This window comes from Chelmon rostratus, chromosome 18, assembly GCF_017976325.1.
Source record: "Chelmon rostratus isolate fCheRos1 chromosome 18, fCheRos1.pri, whole genome shotgun sequence".
Lineage (NCBI taxonomy): Eukaryota > Metazoa > Chordata > Actinopteri > Chaetodontiformes > Chaetodontidae > Chelmon > Chelmon rostratus.
This window is the reverse complement of record NC_055675.1, coordinates 5,953,599-5,966,248: the sequence shown is the minus strand read 5'-3', so window position 1 is coordinate 5,966,248 and position 12,650 is coordinate 5,953,599. Positions and strand designations below refer to the sequence as shown.

The following is a 12,650-nucleotide window of genomic DNA, read 5'->3' as shown; positions in this document are numbered from 1 at the left end:
ATGAGGCATAAAATGTGCTGCCACAGCAGCAGAATCAACAGCAGAAGGCAGCAGCATCAAGATTATTATAGCTGAATAAATAAAATGTCACCAAGAAACCCAATAATAACCTTAAAAAAGCAGCAGGATGCCACGTTGGTCCTTGTTAACAACACCAAACCCCTTGGATAGTGGACATGAATAGATGGAGGAGGGAAAGTGATAGAAAGACTTTTTTTTCTCCTTTTCTTTTTCTCCCCTTTTTATTTAATTTCCAGCCGACGGAGCACAGTTTCTCACCGCCAGATGAACGCTGTGATATGTGGCCAGGACAATCCGATTAGAAGTGGATTTAGCGACAGAAACGCAATTAAAAGTTTAAAATGGATAGGGTATTTAAGAGGCGATAAGAGGCGGATCAGGTATACTTCAAAGCCTGCCCGGTGAGCGGTGTTCATTTGAATGAATTATTTCAAAGGGGGGAATTGAAAACCGTGCAGTGCATTGAGAGTGAAAGCCCCCCCACCCAAAAAAAGTCAGGTTTTCTCCGGGGTGAAAAATGTGGAGCGCTGCGCCTTGTAGCGCAGTAATCTTCAACTCTACCAAACATCTAATTAACCTACAGCTAAATGGGCTAACGCTTTTAATTAATGCTTTAAAAAAGTGGTTGGAAATAGGTGAATTAACGTCAGTTTATCTTTGCTTGCAGGATGCTCGGGGCTGTAGGTTAGAGAGGTGATCTGCTTTCACACGGTTGAGATAAGGTTCGGATATTATATATTTCATTCAGAATTTCATTTGAAAAGTAGCCGATTGACATTCAACTTAGGCCCGTAAGGTCCCCTCCTCTACGTTTCTCTCCAACTACGTCCCGGGTTATTGAGAAACAGCTACCGTACCTTTGGCGAGCCTTTATCCATTACAAACCGCGTTACAGCGTTCAACTTTTCCCCTTCCTCTGCGCCCCCGTCCTTCATGCGGTCCCGCTGGACGCCCGTGCGTAAAGGTCCGCTCGGTAAAGCCGGAGCGAGTCGTTTCCGATCAGCAGCGTGAACCCGGCGAGTCTGCGGTCCAGCATATTTCCCTGCATGGGTCCCCTCGCGGCTGTGTCTGCGCGTCCGTCCGCACCGCTGTCCACCACTTCTCCTTATTCTTTCTATTTTTTTTGTGTGTGTGTTTTTGTATGTGTGTGTGTTCCAGCTCCCGAGCTCCTCCGCTTTAACTCAACACCGTCTGCGGCGCATGAGGACCGAGGAAAGCGGCGGCAGGGCGACAGCGGAGCCCACTTCTCCCCTTCCACACTCTGCCCGAACGCTGAGGACGCACTCGTCGAAGTGTCCGCCGCCCGATCCGCCACGGGCCATGACGGCCAGATGCGTCCGTCCGCCGCGCTGTTCAGTGGGGAGCGCAAACTTGCCTTTAATGTGTGCGCAGCTCAGAGCCGGACTCCCTGCGAGTTGTTTTCTTATGGATTCAGCTGATAGTGCGACGTGTGTGCTCTGCTCACCTCTCTCCCCCTCTCTCTCTCTCTCTACCTCCCTCCCTCTCTCTCTCCCTCTGTCCCTCCTCCCCTCCTCAGGATGAAGAATGCATCTCCTCCAGCAGCTCCGTGATGGCTTCGAGCCACAGATCCTCCCCGCTGCCCTCACACTGCAGAATATAGTTCGTCTCTCTCAGCGCACTTCATTCCTCCATGCTCTTTACTCTGGCCCACCTAACCCCGCGACCACGTCTGAGCTTTCATTAACATTTTAATCACAAAATCCAGGAATTGGGCCTGGAGTCACATTCCCAATGAATAACCACTCCGGGCCTGAGTCCTTTAATGTCCCTACAGTTGGTTACTGGCCTTAGCGATCCTGTAGTTCTGCTGGAGTATTTGTTGGGTAAGATTTTTGAAGTTATTTTCTGATGAGTGTTCTTTTTTTAATCGCAGACAATTAGCCCCGAGTGGAGAGCACAGTCTCCTCTCTGCTTCCTGTGCTCTCTTCCAGTGATTTGAAGCATTCAGACACAGCCAAAGTCATTTCATCTGACTCCATCGCTTCTTCTTCGCGCTAACACTGATTCAGCAGCGCGCCGCTGCGCTGCCCACTCTCTCCCCCGCGAGCACACCCGCGCGCGCACGCACACGCGAGCCCCTGCGCCTAGCTGCGTTCTCCCCGCCGTCTCCGCGCGCACCACGAAAAGCTCACACACACATACATGCATCCAGAGAGATAACCGTTCAAATATTTAAACACACGTGAGATTGACTGAAACTGAAGTGAAATTAAAGTGAGACTTTGCAGCCTGACTTTGGAGAGAGGAACTAAAACAGCCTCGGCCTTACAAATGAGAGGCCGAACAAGGAGCAATAAAACACACCATTGACCAGTCCTCTACACTCTGAGGTTTAGCTTTTTGGTCTACAGTCTTAATTGGCTAGACTGACCATTAGCTTAGGGTCGCTAATGTTAGCTAATTTAAAATAGATACTGCTGCAGCAGACATTACCAGATTAATTTGCTGACTTTGTGGCTCTTCTTTTATTTGTGCTTCTGTTAGACCAACTTTTAGCATTCGCCATTAGCCTGTAATTATCACACAGTTGTACTGTTGTTGTTGTTGGTATATCTTTCATGCTTGCTTTTGACATGTGTAGGCCTACTTATTAATTACCAAAAGGAATACATTTTAATGTAAATGATTTATTGTTGTGACAGCACCTCCTACTTTAGTGTTCTAGGACGTGGATTTGTGGTACAAGCTGTCAGTGTCATGTGACTAACTGTACGAAGCAGACTAAATAACGTAACTTTCATTAGCTCGCTAATGTCCACTTTCTGAGTGAAATACTAACTTAAGAACGTTTCTCCTTATGCTGAATGTTGTGAAGGGACAGACAGCTGATAGTCAACATTATGTGGGCATGTTGAAAATGGGAAAAAATAAACATATTACACAACATGTCCTCATACCTATACCTAACTAAATAGATTTGCCAATGACTTCAAAAACAACACAGTTGGAGAGTACTATCGACAGGCCCTTCATCATCATGTCGTTAACTTGTAAAACGGACACAGTTTGGTGAGGTTTAGCCAACAGAACTACTGGGTTAAGTTGTGGAAAACACTGTGGGTTAAAATAAGCATGTTCCTGTTGGTATGTGACATCCATCCATTGATCCACCTCAACAACGTTCATATGCAGACTTTCTTGCTCTTTATACTCCTAAGACTTCCTCTTATGCTCCCGTCATAATCACTACTGCCACTAGAGGTGTCCACCGGGCAATAAACGGAAATATGGGTCATAATAACCTGCATGCACAGTCGACGTATATGTTCATTTTTGTGTCGAGGACAGCTGGATTACATAAACGCTGGAAGGCTAAGGTTGCGTCACGGCAGTTAGCGTGCAATCGTGGAAGTTGACCGTGTGTCTCACAGCAGTGCTGGCTATCAATGTTGCCATGGTAAATACCCACCCAGAGGCTTTTAAGCTTCCATGTCATTTTTGCAAATACGTACAAAAGAGTTTTATCCCGTTTTGAAGATGTTAAAAATATGTATAATAGCCACAGTATCGTTAGAATTTATACTTCCTTACACAGGAAAGGAAATATAAATTACAACAACACTAAAAGTGTCATGTTCCTGTGTTTCCCATGTTAGTTTATAGCCAAAGTGAGGGTCAGAATGGCACACAGGAGTCACAAGATCCCCACAGGTCAGCATGTGCACGTTTGCCTTTCATCTCTGCCTGCAGTTGCCAAATAGCATTAATGTCACACCGTGGCCTTTGGCGACCCACGTCTACATACACAAGGCATGAACATTTTCCGAACAAATTATGCGGCTCCCGATCAAATCACCTGTGTCATTTTGTCCAATCAGGCGGTCCGGTGCGTGTTCCATTGAAGTCCGCTAATACGTCAAGTCTCCCCGGGATGATTTGGTTGTTCTCAGTGTTTGCCTTTCATGTTTAATTTCGGCAGCCGCATTCCCGAGATGGACGGCTGTTGCGGGCCCAGTCCACAACATTTAATTCCTTCATAAATCAAGCTTCTGTGCACGGCATGAATTATTGATTGAGTGAATTTAGAGGAAACAGCCTATTTTTATTTTCTCCTTGATGGACATGTTTTGCAATAGTGCGCTCTGCTCCTGGTCGGTGCAGCATTAAGCACGCAAATGGGGGTAAAATGACAGACACTCAAATGGGTGAAAGCAGGGCTATAGGCAAATATGCTTAAGCCATTATCCACTATGTTAATTTTATTTTGGTCATTCTTGTCAGGCAAAATAGCTGAGCAACAGCTAGAAGTAAAATGGCCTGAACACACTGATTGCATTAGATCGAGAAATGACTTTAAAAATGCAAAGCTTAATTGAACAGATTCTGTAAGTGAAAAAGTGAGCCATCCGTGTCATGCCGTCTTCTGGCAGCCTTGCTTGAAAGCCTGGTAAGGCTACACTGCATACATTTAAGCTCTATATTGCACACATGCAGCTAAATATTTCAGTCTACACCCTCGCTTGAATCTCAGAGTGGAAATTCCCTTCTCTGCCTTACCCAGGGAGTTTTGGTGTGGCATATTTACTCTGCACGCTTGTGTACCTTGATAAAACTGCAGATACACATGACCCCAGAGCACATCAAAGCCTGCTCTGTCCATCTGCTCCTGTTCAGGCCCCAAACAGCGTTAAAGGAGGGTAGGAGGGGGGGGGGGGGAGAAAAGTCCACTCAGATATGCAGATATGTTTATCCCTCAGTTATATTCATTCCAGTCCCCGGAGACATCATTAGCTTATCACATTTCTCCCTGCATGAATTTACATCTGGACACTGCAAGGCACTTCAAAGGTGCCAACAGCGTCAGTGCTTAAAAACCTCCCCGCAAGTATTGGCAAGATCTTTGCGAGAGCTAACTGTGGGAAGCCACAGTAATATTGCAAATCGCTGCAGCCGTGATATAATCAGGCCCTTCCCTCGAGATTTCAGTGGCTTAAAGAAAAATATGCTGATAGGGTTTAGTGTGGGCGATCAATGCGTTCATTAATTTCTAAGGCGATGTAATTATGTTTACCCCCGTCGATTATCAATCTACATGCCTCTAATGTCACAGCAGGGCTCCCAGATGAGAACGGCGCATTTTCACTGCTGAGGAAACCAGTCAGCCGACAACATACTGTGTGTTTTACTCAAGGAGCTGAGAGGAGACGAGGCAGTCAGAGGATTGCACCAACTCCAGAGCACCTCGACACCAAAACTCATTTTTTTCTCCCACTTTTGGATTCTTTTTTTGTTGCTCTGTCTCTGTGCAAACATATCATGAATGACAGACACTGAAAAATACAATAAACAACGCATGCAGTGCACACACAAGAAACAGAAAATAAGGCACTTTGTAAGAGGATGAAATGTGGCCCTCTAATTAGATGGCAGGGCTAAACAACGTTTACCTCCCCGCCTTCCTTCCTTGTCGAAGTCAAACAAATCGCCCCCTGACTGTCATGTAAGAAAACTCAATACAGCGCCACTCCATCTGAGCCCTCCTAATGTCACACGGGGTGTTATATGTGACACTTAAAATGCATAAAAGATTTTTTTGGAGGGCTTAAAGTTGCTTTTATAAGATGAGAAAAATGGTCCGTCAAAAGGGCGGCGATGCTCAATCAGGGTCATTTCACGAGTACGGCGAAGGCAGCGCGCCCTCACGTGAGCATGTGAATTATAGGGGAGGCAGAGTGAATGCAGTGTCCTGACTGAATGCTGCCCTGTGCTAATGCCAGGCTGTAAAAACACTGACTTGACAACAAGCAAGCCCCTGTAGTTCTGCTGAGGGAGGGGTGGGGTGGGGGGGAGCAGAGTGAGAGGGGGAGAGAGGGGAACACAGAGAGGGAAGGAGGCAGAAGGAAAGGGGCGGGCAGCTTCAAAATGGCCCGAAAGAGGACAGGAAGAGGCGATTGTGGATTACTGCTGTTTCTGACATGTGTCTGCCATGTCGTCCTTGTCCTCCTGAGATTTAATACCTCAGACGACTGCTTAGCAACGTATAATTGTTGAGATAAGCGGTGGCCATTTTGTGCTGACACGTGCTGCTCTCTGCCACGAAAAATAATATAGCTCGGAGGAGCAATCCACCCTTGGAAGGTCTTACTTAACGCTACATCTCCAGGTTTTAATGTGCAGTGCCTGCATGTGTGACCATTACATTCCAGTCTGAGAGCTCTGCATCTGATCAGAAAATTAAATACCAGTGAAATGCCAATCACTAAAAAACCCAGAGGTGGTTTAACAACACCCAGACCTGTATTTCCACTCCTCTAAGCATCTGGTCTCTCTCTGTTGCATGTTTCTTTTCAGCCACAGCGAAATTAAGCTGACATGTTCTACAAACATTCGTCACTGTCTGCTAGCGCCACCAGGATGTTGACATTTTTGCTTATGAGTGACATGTCTTGACAACCACTAGAAGGATCAGCATGGAATTTGGTACAGATATTCATGGTATCCAGCGTAGAGACATGGGTAGATCATCCCCTCACTTTTAGCTGTAGCGTCACCAGAAGGTGTTATCTTGCTTGTGATCAAATATCTGCAAAACTTATCATTAATTCCCATCAGCAGCAACTGTAGTTAGCATGCTAGCATGCAACAGTGAGGTGGTGAATATGGTAAATATGTACCTGTTAAACATTCACACTGATGTTAGCATTTAGCTCACAGCACCGCTGGGCTTGGGCGCAGCCTCACAGAGCTGCTAACACGGCTCTAGGCTCTTGTTCAAAGATTGCCAGATGTGCATTTTTTTTGCAACATCTGACGCTGTGTGACTCGGGTGTAATGGCATGGCATTAAGGGCACAAACTTGGTCAAGTGCTGCCATTTATACTTTGAATCAGCGTCTGTACTTCCACAGGTGACTTTGAGGAGTAGATCTTTGTGCTTACACCTGTTTGGGTAAACGGGGGAAAAAAGGTAAGAGTGGCAAATGCGTTACCTGTAAAACTGTAAAACTTAATCCTCATTCTCCTGGAAACTCCTGGAAATAGTGTTGTAATTTGGTCAGATATCTAGGAGAAAAGTGTGAAGTACTTCATGTTCTGAAAGGCTTAAGTGTGTGTGTGTCCTGGGAACTTTATAAATCCTTGAATTTCACCTTACTCTGTGAAAATATGCTGCTACACAGGACTTCCTTATCATTTCATAGACCACGGTGGATAGCCACACGGACGCAGCGCTGATTTGCTGTTTAGGTGTAAAAGTAAAAGGGCTCGCCAGACGGCAACTTGCGAGAGATCATCAGAGAAAGAACAGAAGAGGAGGAAAATAGACAGATGCCAGGAAGGAGCAGGTCGCGGGGTCACGCCAAAGATGGGCCTGATCCCACCTCCAATCCCTGCAGCTTTTCTTCTGTTTGAAGTCACATCTGGGCTAAATTTCCCCTTCTGACTTGAGCGAAAAGGAAGTCTTCTGGGTGGGTGGAAGGAGCTCAGGGCTGCTCCTGCCTCCCAGGCTAAACAGTACAAATACTGCAGATCCATGAGTCACCAGAGCGAGAACTTACCAAACAAGCAGCCCGACCCTGATTCAGCGCTCATCACGGTGGATCTGTGATGACTACGGGAATGACACAGATGTCTTATCGCTATCAGTCACTCAGGGGAGAATGTGAGGAAGATAACTTTAATCCGTCCTGCCAGACTCTAACATTAATGGGGGTGTGAGGTGTGGGCCGCTAAAAGCTATAAATCTCAAAATAAAACATCTGCAGTAATCACACCCCCTCAGACTAAAGGTTATGATAGTCTTCAGCACTGCGGGGAAGCCGGGTTGCCTTAAACTGCTTATTACTCTGCTGACGGGGAAAAAATGTGTACAATTACTTCTGGGTAAACTCCAGTGAGGGGGGGTCACGACATGAATCCAAGGGGTCACGAGATGATTAAAGGGGACGGAAATAAGAAAGAAAATCTAATCCTGCCACACACATTCTGTTTATTTTACTGAGTTTTCTCAAATCTTTCCTTTTTATTAGTGAAATATTGACTAATTTCATCTCTTGGGGGCCTGAAGTTGTTCCCGTGAAATAGTCTGAAACAAAAATTTATCTCGCAAGCATGCTGGGGTTGCAAGTAGACACTGCTTTGCATTAAGGGGTCAGAAGCAACATTCCAGGTGTAGAGAAACTCCTGTAGTAGGCTTTGTACACTGTATGTTTTGACACAAGTGTTTCATTTGTTTCACATTAAGATTGTACATTTTGTACAAATTGACTGAACTTATATTGATACAAGTTCAGACTGATTTTACACGAGAAGATCGGTTTACTCCTCATGAGGCGAACTATTCAGCCGGTGGAGACACTCGCGTAAAGTTGTCCAACTTTTACGACGCTGCAGAAAATGACCCCGGTGATGTCATCAAAGTCATGTGTTGAATCCATTGACCCGTGCTAGACACTGAAACTTTTGGCCTCTGCTGCATCAGTTTTCTTTTACTCAGACGTCTCCAACTTCATGGAAGTGCAGCAAAAAAAAAAAAAAAAAAAAAAAAAAAAAAGCTGCTGCCCGAGGCTGCTTCGTTAAAGCCAATTAACCAGAGCTGCCAAAAACACAGTTCATGTATTACAGTACAGATAAAAGCTGTTTGGACAGATGACAGTGCTTAATGTGAAATGTCTATTAAGATTGTACAGTGTGTATTGTGATAATTTCGGCCTTTAACTAAATGAAAGTTTCAGTGTAAATTTCCCATCAAAAACAGATAACTGGCTTGTATCATAATAAAATACATTGCACGGTGTGTGCTGTGTCCTGACCCTGCACAGACACCTTGATTTGATCAGGACCTCACAGCTGCGGACAGCTGTTTAAAGGCTCAGCCTGAGCTTGAATGACGATCCGTGTTTATCTTCGGCTTCCCCCTCCGACTAATTAACTAAGCCCTGAAACACCAAAAACACCACGGTCCCCTGAACCCTTTCCTTTCTGACAGCTTCTCCCTGCAGCTGATTTATTATTGCATGATTTCAAATTAGCGCTGAGTGGAGAACGTCTCAGAACAATTTACACTCACGTGACCTGAGACACTTATTAATGACTAGATTTTAATTAGAGATAATTACAATATAGTGCATTTAATGCCATTTCATATAGATGGATGTATTTTTAAACCCTGCTTATTTATTAAGGCTGGATCAAATAAGGAGGGGATCATTATTGTTATCATCGTCATTATTATCATTTTTTAATTTAGCGAGTTATCCAAACACACACACACACACACACACTCTGGGGATGAGGCATGAAGGTTGTTCATTTTCGCTTTACTTCTATACTCCTGTGTCTTCACTCTCAGATTAAATACTGTGCCAATCTTTATTCCTCGTGGAAAGTTTTAATTGCCTGGGAAGCAAAGAGACATTTTAGCTTGCAGCATGGCCGGCAGCATACATCGTAATAGGTGTTTGAAAGGCTTGTATTATCTCTTTCAGCCCTCCCCTTGTCTTTCAGTGTGAAAAATCCCCCCTGATGCACGAGGCAGGAATGTGGATAAATCCAGATTACATCAGAAGCCAGGTGAAACAGCTCACAAAACAGACAGCTAAAAATATAATTATACTGTCAGACGCTGCCAAGCTACACTGTTTAATCCTTTGCCATACTGATGCCATTGCTTGTCTTTTCCTATCAAGTGTAGTAATTTAATATTCTTATCCATGCCTTAATATACATTTCTTTCCTCTGGTTAATTCATCATCATCAACTTTTTTTTTTTCAGGTTATTTATTCTAGTAACAATCACAGTATTAGGCTTGGCAGGCTTTGCTGTAACTTAATGCTGTACGGTATTAAAGTCTGGCAAGTGTTCATTCGCTCTTATTTTGGAATATTGCTCACAAGTTGAAATAAAACTCCTCACAGCTACATGCCCCGCGGACGCACACATGCAGATGAGGCTACTGGATTCTTTCCATCACGTGTCGACAGCGGCGGTGCTTTATCTTTTGTTTACAAGATCCTCCAGTGCTGCTCACCATGTCGTGAAAAACATAAATGAGATTTCGCTAAATAGCATTTTTGCCCCATATGGTTCTGTTGAGGCAGTGGCCGCTTTAAAACAATCTGCGGTTCCATCTGGTCACTGTGGTTTTTGCCCCTCGCCAGTTTGTCCCCCCCTTTGCTTTCACTTACTGCCGCAGCATGCCGTCCCAGTTAGAGAATAGTCTCACAAAACATCCTGAGGGTGTGTCTAGGTGGACGCCTACATGAGAATCGCCGCTCCCCTCGCCTCGTCCGGCCTTTATTGGCACCGTTTTCAAGAAGGGAAAGAACAAAGGGGCTCAGAGGAAGAGTCGGCGAGAGAGGAAGAGGGGAGGAAAGCGGACGGGGCGAGTTTGGTGTGAGCAATAATGCGAGGCGTATCGATTCTTAGGGATCTGCTTTCATTGCTCATCCCTCGCAGAGCGGCAGATCACTCTTCTTCTCTCGCTCAGGTGGCATGGGGCCCAACCCTGGCGCCTGCCACCCTGCCCAGATTAATTGAAGCATGCTGTTGTAAATGAATCACATATGGCTAATATCTCCCCACTTTCCCCTCTCCAGCACACGCCTGCATCACCTCTCCTCGTTTGTGTTCTATTTCGGGCGCAGACGACTTCACTCATGTCTCCTTCCTCTTATTTTTAAGAAAGTACCTGCTCAACACACACACAAAAAAAGGAGAGGAAGAAGAAAGTGTAAAGGTAGCCAAGGTCAGGTACTCATCGCTTTGAGTTCACTGTAAAATTCATGACTTTCCCTTTTGGTTTTTCATTTGTCTCTTTCCACCGTCCACCCCTTGCTCTTAACTTGGCACAAAGCAGATTAATTGCGCTGTCGTACAAAAGGTAGGAATAAGCCAGCACACCTGTCCCTGATGCCACCTAGCATTAAGATGAATGCGTCATAGCTTTGGTCTTTATTAGTTATTTATAAGACCCACTGCCCAGAATAACAGCAGTAAAAGAAGGGGACGGAGTGAGCGGTCACCAGCAGCGTTTTTCGCACTCACAAGGAAGCAATATGAAAGAGTGAGAACTGTTGACCAAAGCGACATTAACAACAGTGTCCTGCCAGGCAGCTCGATCGGGTTTTATGTCAACACAGCGTGGTTGCCATGTAAACATCATGCACAGTCCGAGCCCAGGGAGCAGCGCGCAGGAGGAGGATTGTTTGTCTTAATAAATCTTGACACAAGTTTTTGTAACCCTCCGATGGTCGTGCACAGAAAATAAAAAAAATAGCCTTTTACATACAAGGTAAGTTATTTCAATGAATACATTAAAAATAATTTTAAAAAGTGCTAATATGTAGCGCCTTTAGTTATGAGCATGGGTTGACTAGGAGAGTGCTGACATTTAGCTTTGTTGAATCATTTTCAGCAGCATTAGCAGTATCACATTGCATCTGCCTGATCAACATATCTTAATTGTAATGATCAGAAAAATGATGCTGATGTAATAATTGTATTCAACGCTGATTTTGGTAAAATGAAAAAAGCTATTGCAAATACAAAATACTACAAATACTATGCACTACATGCTCAACTATATTCAACATACGTTTGTGTAAATAAATACAGGGTGATATGTATCTTTTCAAACGTGCTGGTCAGTGCAGAAGTGAGGCATACAACGCTTTCCAAGGGCCTCCTTGGAGACATCATGGGAACTCGCACCAACCAGCCTCACCTCTCAGGGCATTTGCAATATTCCCTTATCTAGCAGTGATCATAGTAATAATGATAATCACCTAATACATCCTTGATATGCATGTATTAAGAAGGTATATAAAAAGAAATGGAAGCCACAGATGAACTGTTATGGATCTCACGGGCATCTTTGTCACCAACTAATCCTTAAATTACTGGGAAAGGTAAGAAACTAACGTCACTCCGACACTTTTTTAATATATAGCATCTAGATAGCATCAATGCAGCATTGGATTGTGGGATATTTGTGCCAGTGTAGGGTCCATAATGCAAAATCTCAGATGCTACTTTAGCATACTCCACAGTACAAACTCAATGGTGCTACACCAACATACTGATGTTAAGCAAGTACAAGGTTCGCCTAGCATGCTAACATTTGCCACATTAGCACTCAACACCAAGCACAGCTGAGGTTAATGGGAATAGTTTTGCAGGTATTAAGTACTGGACAAGCAAAAGTTAAGGGGTCACCAGTGTTACTAATTCATCTGAGGGGGACATGAATGTGTGCAACAAATGTCATGTAAATCATCTGATAGTTGCTGAGCTATTTCAATGTGGACTGGGGTGGTGGACCAATCAACCGACTGATGTTGCCACCCATAAAATATATACAAGCAATAAGGATAGGATTATGTGCTGCTGACTTCCTGGAGGCATAAGCCGCCTGAAAAGGTAATGTTTCAACATCATGTCAAAACCCAAAATGTGCTCACCCCAGCAGTTGAGAGGGCCATTAAAGGAAGAGCCGACTGGGCTTCGTGCAACTCGTGGGATTATTTTGTCCATGACAAATGAGATTGTCGAGCTCTGCAACACAGGAGGCATTTACAGGCTATGAGCTAATATCTGAACGAGCTCAAGATGTCTGATAGCTAACGAGAGCGCGGCCGTCCACAAAGCCACAATGCCCCGCTGGCCCCTCT

At 44.6% G+C, this 12,650-nt stretch overlaps 1 protein-coding gene across 2 annotated transcripts in view; it reads right to left on the bottom strand.

The window, feature by feature from the left end:
• Window positions 1-12,650, bottom strand: part of flrt2 (fibronectin leucine rich transmembrane protein 2) — a 40,057-nt gene that overhangs the window by 8,093 nt on the left and 19,314 nt on the right. The window contains exon 1 of one of the 2 annotated variants that reach the window (XM_041958870.1): window positions 879-1,452. The exons of the other annotated variant lie outside the window; for it this stretch is intronic. The gene's annotated coding sequence lies outside the window, so the exon portion shown is untranslated. Of the gene's footprint in view, window positions 1-878; window positions 1,453-12,650 lie in introns of those variants that run through there. 2 annotated transcript variants of the gene reach the window in all.